The sequence below is a fragment of the Vombatus ursinus genome, unplaced genomic scaffold, assembly GCF_900497805.2.
Source record: "Vombatus ursinus unplaced genomic scaffold, bare-nosed wombat genome assembly UNPS02014810.1, whole genome shotgun sequence".
NCBI lineage: Eukaryota > Metazoa > Chordata > Mammalia > Diprotodontia > Vombatidae > Vombatus > Vombatus ursinus.
In genome coordinates, this window is record NW_020954588.1 from 40,793,648 (window position 1) to 40,806,539 (window position 12,892).

Here is a 12,892-nt window from a genome sequence, read left to right on the forward strand (position 1 = left end):
TATCTATCTATCTATCTATCTATCTATCTATCTATCTATCTATCTATCTATCTATCTACCTCTTCATCTATCCATTTATTTGTTCATTCATTCATTCATTCATTCATTCATTCATTCATTCATTTATTGGTCCTGCTGTCTGATTTCTCTTAGGCAATGGCTAAAATTCTAAAATTCCCTATAGTGATTAAGAGGCTGTCTTTACAGACTCTAAGGTTAAAAAAATCATTTTCAGTAACTCAAAAAATATGAATACTGGTAAGTGGATCAGTAATTACTATTTTATGCAATTCTCGTACACCACAAAGGTTTGTGTCATCCATCCATGTCTGCCTGCCTTCATACAAGATGAAAACAAGGCAGATGGTGCTGACCTCCCAATGAAAACCCGCTCCTTCCTTGCAAAGCAGATCTGCCAAGAAAACTTCCATGCAAAGGAGAGTAGAGGAGATGGTGGGCACCCCTGCTCAGCCTGCCATGCTGATCTTTCTGACACCACTGCCCACACTGCCTGAAAGTGGAGATTTGGGGGAAATCATTTTATTAACCTCAGGTGCTGCAGCGTGTGAGTTTTCATTATGTCTAAGATCAAACTCAGACAGATTTGATTCACTTGTGGTCTCTTGGGCCAAGCAGGCTAGGGAAATGGAATTGCTCTGGGCTGGCTGAGAGCGTTGATGGGAAAGAGAAGGAGGGGCATATTTGAAGTGGGCCTTGTTAGGAGAGATAAAGCCCAGTTTTCTCACCTCCTCCAAAGAAGAGAGTTCGAATAACAAATACCAATGTGGAAATGGACCACAGAAAAGAGACCCTACATCTCCAACCAATTCGAGGGCATAGATAGGCTTTCAACCTATCACCCTTTCATTTCCTGTCCCTCCACCCCCCCCACAAATGGAAGCCATTTCGTAGAATCAAATATCTAGAGCTGGAAAGCACTTTAGAGGCTGACCCCCTCATTTTACAAAAGAAGAAGCTGGGGAGCCAAGGGGTGAAGGGATTCGCCCAAAATTGCATAGGGAGTAACTGGGAGCACCAGGATATGAACCCAGCTCCTTTGATTCTTCAGCAAGGGCTCCCATGGAGGCAGTGCTACAGTGGAAGATATTCTGAATTTGGAGAACTGAGTTTGAACTACCTGTGCTATGTAGTCCAAACACCTCATTTTACAAAAAAGAAAACTGAGACCCAGAGAGTCAAAAGGACTTGATCAAAGTCCCTCAAGGAGTCATTTTATCTCACTGTGCCTCAGTTCACTCATCTGTAAAACAATGGCGTTGGATTAGCTGACTTCAAAGGTGTGAATATTTATAGCTGGGGAGGTCAGGGATGACTTCATGGAGCAGGTTGCCGCTGACTTGACCCTGGAAGGAAGAGGAGGATTTGCCCAGGCAGTCATGAGGAGAGGGTACAGGCCAGTTCTCAAGCCATGATCCTAAGGTCCGTTAATAAGGCCCCAATTCAAAAGGAGGCCGACTGAGAAGCAGAGCTCTTGTCCACAGGAGGTTAGGGTCAACACTACCCCACAAGTGAGAGCACTCAGGAAGCTATTTTTGAGTCCAATGCTGCTGCTAATCACTGACTAATTGTATAGGATACAAAATTCAATGTCGTTTCATTTCTCTGGACCTCAGTGGTATATCTATAAACATAAAATAGGGGGTGGGATGGGATTAGGTAGTCACTAAAGCTCCTTTTGGTGATAATAATTTTTTAATTTCATGAAATAATATTAATTCACATTTATATAGTATGTGGAGGTCTGCAAATCACTTCCCAAACCTTACCTCATTTCATCCTACTTACCCTAGGAGGCAGGTGCTATTATTATCCTCAGACCGTAGGAGGAAACTGAGGAGGCTCACAGGGACTTAGAGAGACTTGCTTAAGTTAGCCAGGGATGAGATGTGCCATTTATCCCAGGAAGATCCCCTTGTTCTACTCTTTTGCATTTATGAAGGCAGGAAGAAGCATGGACACATCACAGAGAGGTAGTAAACACCCTTCAGTCCTTTGACCAATCTGTTTCTACCTATGCTATGATTATTCCTTCCAATAATCTGGATTCCAGATCATCTATGCTTTCACTTTCTGTATGATGAGCCCCAAATCCTCTGTTAGAGCTGTCATAGGCAGTCTACTCTACCTTGTGGGAGATTTCCAGTGTTTTCTCCTCAAGCCTTAGTTACTCATTAAATCACGTTAAACCAAACTCTTCTTTCCCTGAGCATCCTGGTTAGCCAAGGTTTTGTGGCAGTGTGTTTTGTTGAATTATTATTTTGAGCTAGTAATTATAATTGCAAAGTATTTAATAATCGACAATTAAACAACCATTTAGTGACTACTCTGTGCAAACCTCATGGTCCTAAGGATTGGGGTTATCAAAAAAAGATAAAAAAGGAGTTTCTGCTCTCAAGGAGACTTAGAGTCTAATAAATGTTTGTTGAATGGATTTCAATTCTGTGCAACTAAAGCAGTGGTTCTCAACCTCCCCCCCCCCCCCTGGCAACAGCGCAGTATTCCCTATTAATCGGAACTCCAGCTCACTAAACATCTCAGTTAGTGGCAAACATGGCTTCCAGGCAGCTGGATCTCTAGATCCATTCAGAACTTGGGCTTTGAGATTCATCTGCCTTTCTTGTTTGCCTCTTTTTTCTTGATTTCTCCAAGACTCATGACAGAGAAGGAGGCTTTGTGCCTCCAAGGTAATGGCGACTTTGCTTTCCAACGCTGAACCTGGAATAGCAGTCAACAAATGCATCTGGGGTGGTAGCTGGGGAATTGGATGACTCGGAAAAACTCAAAACTCATACCCTTCGACAGCCAGATGTACATGACCCTCCAATGGAGAATCAAAAAACCCAATAATTAGAGCATAAAAGTTTAGAAATATAAGGGTTCATCGGAGTAAATGGAAGTACTTTGAGAGCAGATAACTTAATTTGTGTATGTCCAGTGACTGACACATAGTAGGAACCTAAAAAGAGCTTGCTGGATTGCATTGAAGGGACCTCAGAGATCACCTAATCTACATCCCTCATGGTAGAAATGAGGGAGCTGAGGTTTAGAGAAGTTAATGTCTTGCCCAAGAACACACAGTTTGGTGAATAGATATGGATTATCAAATCTAATCGAATGAATTCGTTTATATCTTTTGCGAACTGGATGAAAATCGAAAGGGTGGGAGGAGAGCTGAGGAGCAATTTCCCATCCCCCACAAGCCACAGGTACACATTTCAGGGCACTGGAGTTAATTCCCTTGCTCGCTCCTTATGCTCTCAAGGCAGGCCCAGTGAATTCCTGTGGAAAATAATAGTAGTTAATTCAACTGCTTCTCAAATTAAGGCTGAATGCTGTGTCTAGGGCATCCTCTCCCGTCATTTGCCATTTCCTCATTTGCTGCTTTTGGAAATTTTCAGGTTTATTGAATAACTGACTTCACAGGCTGAGATGCTCTCTAATTTGTCAAGAACCCAGTCAATGCCAAGGTCCACTTTAAGGAACCAAATCAATTGTGTGTTGCTCTTCATCCTGTGCCACGAAGGGGGATCTGTTTGTTTGGTAGCTATAATAATGGAACTACTAGATGGCCAATAGACAGTGAAGACAAATAAGAGTCTGCCCCCACCATCACACCATCAGGTCAATAAACACATCTAACAGGAGTTAAGCAATTGCCCTGCCTGTTTTCCCAGATCATCCCTGGGACCATCTGAAGCCAGACCCTTGTTTGTTTGCAGAGGAGAACTTGGACCACTTTTTGGCATAGGTGGCTATGGATACTGGAATCAAGATTGAGGAGGAGGGGACAGAGGACTTGTGAGGGAAGTGCCAATGACCTCGTTTACAAAGGAAATAAGACCTGTCTTTATAATATTTTGGAAGAATAGATGGTTCAAAATAGCTCTAGTTCTCTGTTTCTACCTGTTGATGTTAAGACAATTTTTCTTGGGGATTTATAATGTAAAAGGATCACAAGAAACTAACATGAAACCCAGGGATGTGGGTGAAAATGGATTCAGCCTCTGTTCAGATGCTTTGTTTCTACAGTACCGGTGAACACCTGCATTCTGATAGCAGTTTCCAGTCTTCCTCTAGGCTTGGAGTAAGGCTGCAACAGATATTCTGTGGAGGTGACTTCAGTGAATTAGGCTCTGATGACTGCCTAAATTCTAGAAAAATAGGTTCCTGACTGTAGACCCAACAAAGCAAATTGTACAGGGTGTAACAAAATTTGCTTTGCAGTATTAATAGGATTTCCCCGAGGATGCATTTTTCTGTCAGAACTAATCCCTGTGATCAACAGCTATGGCTCCAAGCGATCCTTTGTGATTTCTTTTATTTTCATTTTTTTCTAAACTTATTCTTACGTATCTCCCAAGTCTCTTTTAACGTAGGAATTGCTGACATTTCTGTCTCCCCTCTGCTGAAACCCTCCATATTTTTAGTTAAAGGGTAGAGTAATGGAGCCAATATATTTTTTCTTCTTTTAAGGACATTAACAAGATAATAATCCATTAGCAGCATCATGGCACTATGGAAAGTACTCTGGATTAGTGGTCAGAAGGCATGGATTCAAATCCTGGCTCTCCTGCTTCCTCTCTGTATATCTTTGAGCAATTCTCAATCTCTCAAAGGGTTACCCGTGAACCCACAGCGAAAAAAGGGCAGGGGCAGAATTCAAACCTGAGTCTGCCTGACTCCAAATTTGATCCTTGAGGAGCTAAGCCACTAGTCAAATAGTTGGGCCACGAACAGAAATAGAGAAGTAAAGTAGGAGCAGGTTTTTTTGGGGGGTGGGGTGGGGCAAGGCATTGGGAAATTTTATTTTAGACATGCAGTTTGAAGGACTAAAGGGACAGTTAGGTAGAGATGTCCAGTAAGCTATTTGGAATGCAGGCTTAGAGTTCTAAGGGCGGCCTTCAGGAATGAAGACCTCCCTGGATCTCAGTTTTCTCATATGTAAAATGGACTTGAAGTCACATCAAGTCAACAAGCATTTATCAAGTACCTACTATGTGTTAAGCACTGTGCTAGAATCAGTTTGAAAGGTCATTTCTTAAAAACCCAAGAGTTTTTCAGTGGTCAAAATTTACAGGTTTCTTGTGTGTGATCCGGATGCTGTTACCCTTTAATTTAAGTTAATTTAAATTTTCTCTTCTAAAAAAGCTTTTCTGACAGTACTTTTGGTTTTATTGGAAATTTTTTTTAAAGTATTCAATTTATAGAGTCTGGAAAAGTGTTTCTCAATAAAGAAGCAAAACCCTTAAAAAATATGCTGAAAACACACACACACACAGCTTAGGCTGTCAAGGAGCTCACAGTCTAATGGAGTAAACAACATACAAATAACTGTGTAGCAACTATATACACACATATACTCACATACTATACACATATACATACATAGGTATATATGTATATGTGTGTATATATGTGTATATGTATATTTGTATGTGTGTATCTATAGATACACATATATTCATATCCATATATATGATAGAGACAGATAGATAGATAGGTAGATAGATAGATAGATAGATAGATACATAGATAGATACATAGATAGATACATAGATAGATACATAGATTGGGAATGGAAAGGATTCCTGGAGAAAGGGAGATTTTAGCTGCCACTGGAAAGAAGCCAGGGAAATGTGGAGACTTGAGATGATTCATGGAATGGTAAAGAAAGCATGCTGGACGGGGGTTGAGTAAGACTTAGGTTTGAATTCTGCCCCTGCAGCTCTTTAGCTGTGGGCCCATACATAAGCCACAGAAACTTTCAGCTGCAGTTTCCTCAATATAACATGGAGTAAATAAGACCTGTGGTATCTACTCCATTGAGTTGCTGTGGGGGCCAAATGAGATGATGTAATAGGAAGTCTTTTCAGACATGAAAGCACTATGCAAATATTGTTTTTTTTTCCCCCTTCCAATTACTCAGCCTCTACTCAGACTCTTGGAGTCACCTTCCCACTCCATCACCATCAACTTCTAATCAGTTGACAAGGCATGTCAGCTGGGCCTCTGCAATATTCTTGCATCTCTCCCTTCTAATTCTGTTGTAGCTGCTCTGGTTCAAGCCCTCATCACTTTTCAGCTGGACACCTATAATAACTCACTAATCGGTTTCCTGCCCCCAAGCTATCCTGCACACTGTTGCTCACATCATCTCCTAAATGAATGGGTCTGATGCTGGCCCCACACAAAGTTTTAGCATCTTTCTATGTTGACATGATAAAGGAAAAAATCTTTATCTCACATTCAAGGCCGAATCTGGCTCCAAACTACCCTTCTTCGAAAGGCAGAGGGGATGATCACAGGGAAAAGAGTCCTAGCGTAGGAATCAGGAAATGGGTGCAAATCTCACGTTAGACTTTAGCTATGTAATCATGGTCCAATCACAACCTCTCAGATCCTCAATTTCTTCATCTTTTGAAGGGTATCATGATAACTACCACACAGGGATATTATGAAGAAAGTACGTTGAAAATCTTAGTGCCCTGTGTAAATCTGAGTCAATCAACCATAGTCTTAGAGTCAGAAGGGATCTTAGAAATCATCCCATTTTAGAGATGAGGAATCTGAAGCCCAGAGAGGTAAACTCAATTCCCTAGGGTCACAAAGCCACAAATGTCTGAGATGGGAGTCAGAGCTCTTTTTGACTCAAAGTTTCATGTTATAGCCATTGTACCATGCTGCCTTTTATCATTATTTCCTACTAATCTTCTTCATGTTCTCCATGTTTCAGCCAAAGTGGATGACTCAACATTTCTTCCAGCCCTTTCCTTTCCTACCTTGGTATCTTTTCTCATGATATCATCCATGTTTGGAGTAGATCTCCATCCTCACTTCCCGACAAACCCCTGTCCCATGGTTCCACCTGCTGTATCCCTCCCTTCTTCAAGGCCCAGCTCAGTCCTTCTTCTTACCCCCCCTCTCAGCTGGACATGATCTCTCCCCCCTCAAATTTCTCATTACACTTTGTCCACACTTCTATTTTGCCCTTTCCACATTGTACCTCTCATCCTAGTGATTAGTGTATATTTTTGATCTACCCATTAGCCTATAAGCTCCCTGGGGACAGGGTCTGTATCTTATTTCATCCTTATATCTCCAGAAGGCATTCAATAAATAATTGCTGAATATAATTGGTCATGTCCATTGAATAACTGGTTTGATTGATTTTTAAACTTATCGAATGGATGAATTATTTACACACAGACACAATCTGAGTCACACTTAGGTACAGAGGTGACGGTGGTTGGGTTTATTAGTGGGGGAGAGAAGAGAGGGAAGGAGGGATTTCTCTCCTATGTCCCCACCACAGACAATGCCATCTTGTAGAAGAGTAACTCGCCCAGGAGGAGATGCTGTACCAAACAAAAACAAGGCCAGAGAGTCCAACTGGGTAGTATGAGTGAGCTATAAGGGGAGAACACCCAGAGAGCACAGTGGAACCTGGCAGAGATGCTGTACCCCAGGGGAGCAGCATGAGGATACAGGGAGAAACAGGAAGACTTCCAGGCCCTGCAGTGCTGGAAGTGTGAATTGTCTTGGCCACGTGTTTGCCTGCTTCCTTTGTGTGTTCTATATGTTGTATGTGTGTACATACTCTTGCCACTAATGCCCTGTGTGTTTGTGGGAGAGGACACCCCAAGTTTGTGGGGGAAATATTCATACAATAGGATTTATGTAAATCCCTTTACTTTGAGGTAATTGTATCAAATGACTAATAATTAAAGGTCAACACAATAGAGTGAAGACCCAGAGTTCCCTTGACCTAGGGAAGCATCCATAAATACACATGGTACTTTTTCTAGGTGCCCTAATAACTTCTAAAATGAAATGATAGTGGAGATTTTTATAGTCAGATTATAGCCCAGAGGGGGCACTGTAATGTGGAATCTTGTCCTGGATATATTTGGGGTGGTCTATGCATTTGCAGGGACCCAGAGGAAATCAGTAATTATGTTTTGTTTTTAGAATGTCAGGTTTCAGGCTGTGTTTCCTTTACAAATCAGACAAATTTCTTTGGGATATCTTTTGCCCAGGTGACTACTTAAGCTCAGATATCTGTTGTCATAACTGGTATTCATTACAAGTATGGCAGCCAACATGAGCTGCATGGATGTTGCACCCCTTGAACACCGGGGCCGAATACTGAACCCAGAGTTTCCTGTGTAGGCTCATCTGTGGTGATGATGAGGACCAGTGTTATGGGTATTATTACTTTAGACTCTGCAGGGGTGGGGAACCTGTGGCCTCAAGGTCACACGTTGCTGCCCTCTAGGTCTGCAAGTGCAGTCCTTTGACTGAATCCAAACTTCACAGAACGCCACAGGCTCCCCACCTTTGCTCTAGAGCCATTCTAGCCTGCTTGCTTTATCATGGCATGAGTGTGAAGAGCTTGTCTGATACTATCACGGTCTTCAGGTGCATAGAATAAGGTTTTCCCTGTGGTCTAGAGTCTAATGGAGTGGATGGAGCAGAGTGGAGTGCCTAAACTCTACATATCCCAAGTAATCAACTCCAGGGGCATAATCCCTTTTGAGAGAGCCACACCTGTGGGCACTTTTCTGCCCTTGCCTCTTTATCCTAGTTAGGGGTGAGTTTCCATCTTCATCTGAAATACCCTCTGTGCAGCAAGGCTTCCCTGGAGAAAGTTAGCAAGCCCTACGCGCTGCGGGGACCTTGAAACAGCAACCTTTACTCTTAAACATTTCAAGGAAAAGTGTTCTTCTCTATGACAGCTTCCTCACTCATTCACCCAACAGCAAATGTATATCAGGCACCTATGAGGTGGTCGGAGCCATAGAGGATACAAAGAGGAATAAGGCTTAGTCCCTGCCCTCACGGAGCTTACAATCTAGAAAGGGAGGTAAGATAGGCACATAATTAAAATACAAGGCAAAATGCAAAGTATAGAAACGCAGCCTGATACAATACAAAACATTATTAAATACCTGCTGTGTGCAAGGCACCATGCTCGGTGTGCTAAGTTATTTTACAGATAGAAGAGGTGACTTCAAGTTGGGGAATGTATCATTGGAAAATGACACTGGATACTATCCTTGAGGAATAAATATGAGTTAGGCAGTCGAAGTTAATGCGGAAAGCTGGTAGGAAACACATCATGTTATAAGTAGTCAATCTGAATAATACAATATAGCACAACAGATATTTATAAAGCACCTACTGCATGCAGAGCACTCGGCTGAGTACTAGGGAAATTAAAAACTTAGATAAGACAGGGATTCTGCCCTCATAATACTTACAATCTAGGAAAGAGCTAAGACTCCAAGATGGGAGTCATCCTTTACAATACAGAAAGACAAATTCATCGGGAAGTTAAGAAATAAAACTGCTACATGAAAACCAAGGGGAGTGGGTATTACCAGCCTGGAGGAATCAGGGAACTGTAAGACTCAATGGTATTCACGAGAGACAGGTAGGTCGATTAACATAACAAAAGACTATCATTTCTATGACAATGGGAATGTGTGGGCTGAAGTTTGTCATAGGAAATTAATACGAATTATTATATTGTGATATGCTGCAGCAACAAGAAAAAAATGAAAAAACAAGTCAAGGTTGTCAATTATGGAAGATATAGGGTCATAGCTATAAAGTTGGAAGTGACCTTAGAGGTCATCAAATCCAACCCCCACATTTTATTTACCAATGAAGAAACTGAAGCACCGAAAGGGTTAGAAAACTTGTCCAAGGAAGAGGAACAAATAAGTGGCAGAGCTGGAATTTGAACCCAGGATTGTTTGAGGCAGTTGCGGCCCAGTGGATAGAGAGCTAGGCCTGGAGTAAGGAAGACCTGAATTCAAATTTGGCCTCAGAGATTTTCTAATTGTGTGAACCTGGGCAAGTCACTTAACCTCTCTTTGTCTCAGTTTTCCCATCTGTAAAATGGGGAAAATACTAGCACCTACTTCCCAGGGTTGTTGTGATGACCAAATGAAATAATATCTGTAACGCTCATAGCACAATGCTTGGCATGTAGTAGTCACTATATAAATGTACATTCTCTCCACCACATCCCATCATTTCTCATGATGACATAAACTTCAGAAATTTGTCTTGGAAGAGTTGGGCCAATGTTGGATAGGTGATTCAGAAGCTATGTGTCCTTGGGCAAGTCACCCTCTCTGGACTTCAGTTTTCTCAGGTGTAAAACAGATTGGACCTAATCTTTAAAGTTTCTTCCAGCTGTAATAACATACATTTAGTCCAGGAGTATGTGGTTTGGGGTGGGGAAAGGAAAAGGCTGAGTTTCTTTCCCTGAATGTAAAAGACACCACATGAAACCACATGAAAGTTGTAGCTATAAACACAAGTAGCATGACCCATCATGAATGACTGGGTCAGCACCTAGTTTGGTTAGAGGACATTGTGGAGAGAATGTCCATTTCAGTGCTAAGGCAAAATGCTTGTCTCTCTTCATCCTCTCTTTCTCTGCCAGTGACCTCATCAGCCCCCAAAGGTTTAATCACCGTCTCTGTGCAGATGCTTCTCAAGTCTACATATGCAGCCCTTGACTCTCTCTTGAGCACACGCCCTATCCCACCAATTGCCTGCTGGATGTCTCCACCTTCAGGTGCCATAGATATCTGAAACTTACCATGTCCTAACTCAAGCTCACAATCTTTCTTGCAAAAGTCACAACTCTTTCCAATTTCCCTCCAGTTACATTCATGGCCTCAGAATAATCCTTGATTCCAACCTTCTTCATTTCCCCAAATTTCTACCTCATGTCCCATTTCCTTTGACAATTCCCTGACTTTTCTTACCTCTAACCCCTTCTCTCCATCCGTCCAACCACCAGCCAAGATAAGGTCCCCATCATATTTTGTTTGCGTAATCCCAACTGGTCTAACCAGTCTCTCTAACCCAGCCTTCATACAATTGTCGAATTGCTATCCCTAGCACAGAGTTCTGACCCTATGCCTCTCTTGCTCCAAAGCTTCATTGACTCCTATTCCTTTTTTTTCTGTTTTTTGCTTTTTAGGCAATTGGGGCTAAGTGACTTGCCCAGGGTCACACAGCTGGTAAGTGTCAAGTGTTTGGTCTGAGGCCGGATTTGAACTCAGGTCCTCCTGACTTCAGGGCCGGTGCTCTATCCACTGTGCCACCTAGCTGCCCCTTCTATTGCTTTTAAGACACAGGGCAGCTCCTCTGTTTGGCATTTCAAGTCCTTCCTAATCTGGCCAGAATCTATCTTTCTAGAAGAATTTCACATTACTCCCTTTCACATACCCTACATTTCAGGAAAACTGTTGCATTTGCTGTTGTCTGGACATGAAAATCTGTCTCCCACCTTCAAGTCTTTGAATAAGCCATTTCCTCAATTTCTGGCATGCTTCTCCTCCTCACTTTTCCATGATGGAATTCATAGCTCTCTTCAAAACTCAACACAAGTGCCATCTCCTGCATGGGGAACCTTCATGACCCCCCCCCAGGTGGGAGTGTTCCACCTAAATTAATAACCATAATGATAATAGCAAGTGTTTACATAGTATTGTAAAGTTTTCAAAGTGCTTTACAGTATTATCTTATTTTATTCTCACAACAACCCTAGGAAATAAATGTGATTATTATCATTGTCTAGAAGAGGAAAATGAGGCAGGGAGCAGTAAAATGACTTGCCCAGAGTCACACAGCTAGAAAGCATTTGAAGCTGGATTTGAACACAGGTTTTTCTGACTCCAGGTCAGATGCTCTATCCACTGGCCCCTAGCTGCCCCCAAATTATTTTGTATATATTTATGTTGACCTCTTGGTGTGCACTGTGCTCTTCCTCCCAGTAGAATGTAAGATACTTGAGGGTAAGGTCTATTTCATTTCTGTCTTCATATTCTTTTCACCTAGCAAACAGTAGGCACATAACAAATACTTGCTAAATAACATTTAATTGCCTAGGTTTTTTCTTTCCTCCACTTTCCAGCTCGATGATTTGTGCGTTGTCCAAATCCAGCTACAGTCGGCTAAACTCTTCTAAAGCCATTAAGATATTCTCACTGGAAAACTAGAGGAACCCAAGGATATTTAAAGGACCAAGGACAGACTGGACCAGAAACAAATGATTTGTCTTTTAAATTCCCATAAGATTACCATAATGACTACTGGTTGGCATTCCAAGCCCTGCACAACCTGGCTTCCATGTATCTTTCCAGACTTATTCATATTATTCTTTCTCACAGACTGTTTTCCAGCCCAACTGGCCTATGAGCTAGTCACTGTCCACACATTCCATTTCCTTTATGTCTTACACTGTATTCTCCATGGTGCTTGGAATGGTCTTTCTAACTCACCTCTCCCTCAGAATTCCTGGGTACCTTTTAATACTGTTGGCCTCCACCTTCTACATACAACCTTTCCTGATCCTCCCAGTTGGTAATGTTTTCTACCCCTTTAAATTATTTTGTATAATTTTGTCTAAACATTGTAATTACTCATCTGTGCACATGTTATATTCCTCCTGATGCCAGTGAAATCCAAGTTCCTTGAAGGCATAGATGGCTTTAGTTTTTTGTCCCTAGGCCCTGCACACAGAGGGCACTTAATAAATGCTTACAAATTGAATGAACATTGTATTTCCTTCAAATGAGACAGGCCTTGGGGACACTGTGAAAAGCTAAAGCCGATCTTGTTGGAAAACAAGAGGACTTTAATAATATTTCCTGAATTCTTCATTGACACTGACTCCTCTGATAAAGTAGGCATTAGAATGAATATTCCAGATGTTTTATACTTGTAAAATAGAAGTGTTTGCCTTAAAATAATTGGTAAAAAATCTGTCTAGATGAAGAAATTGGTATGATATCTAGTAAGCTATGTTCCTTCAATAAGATGAATTAGTATAGTTTGTTTTTCCCTG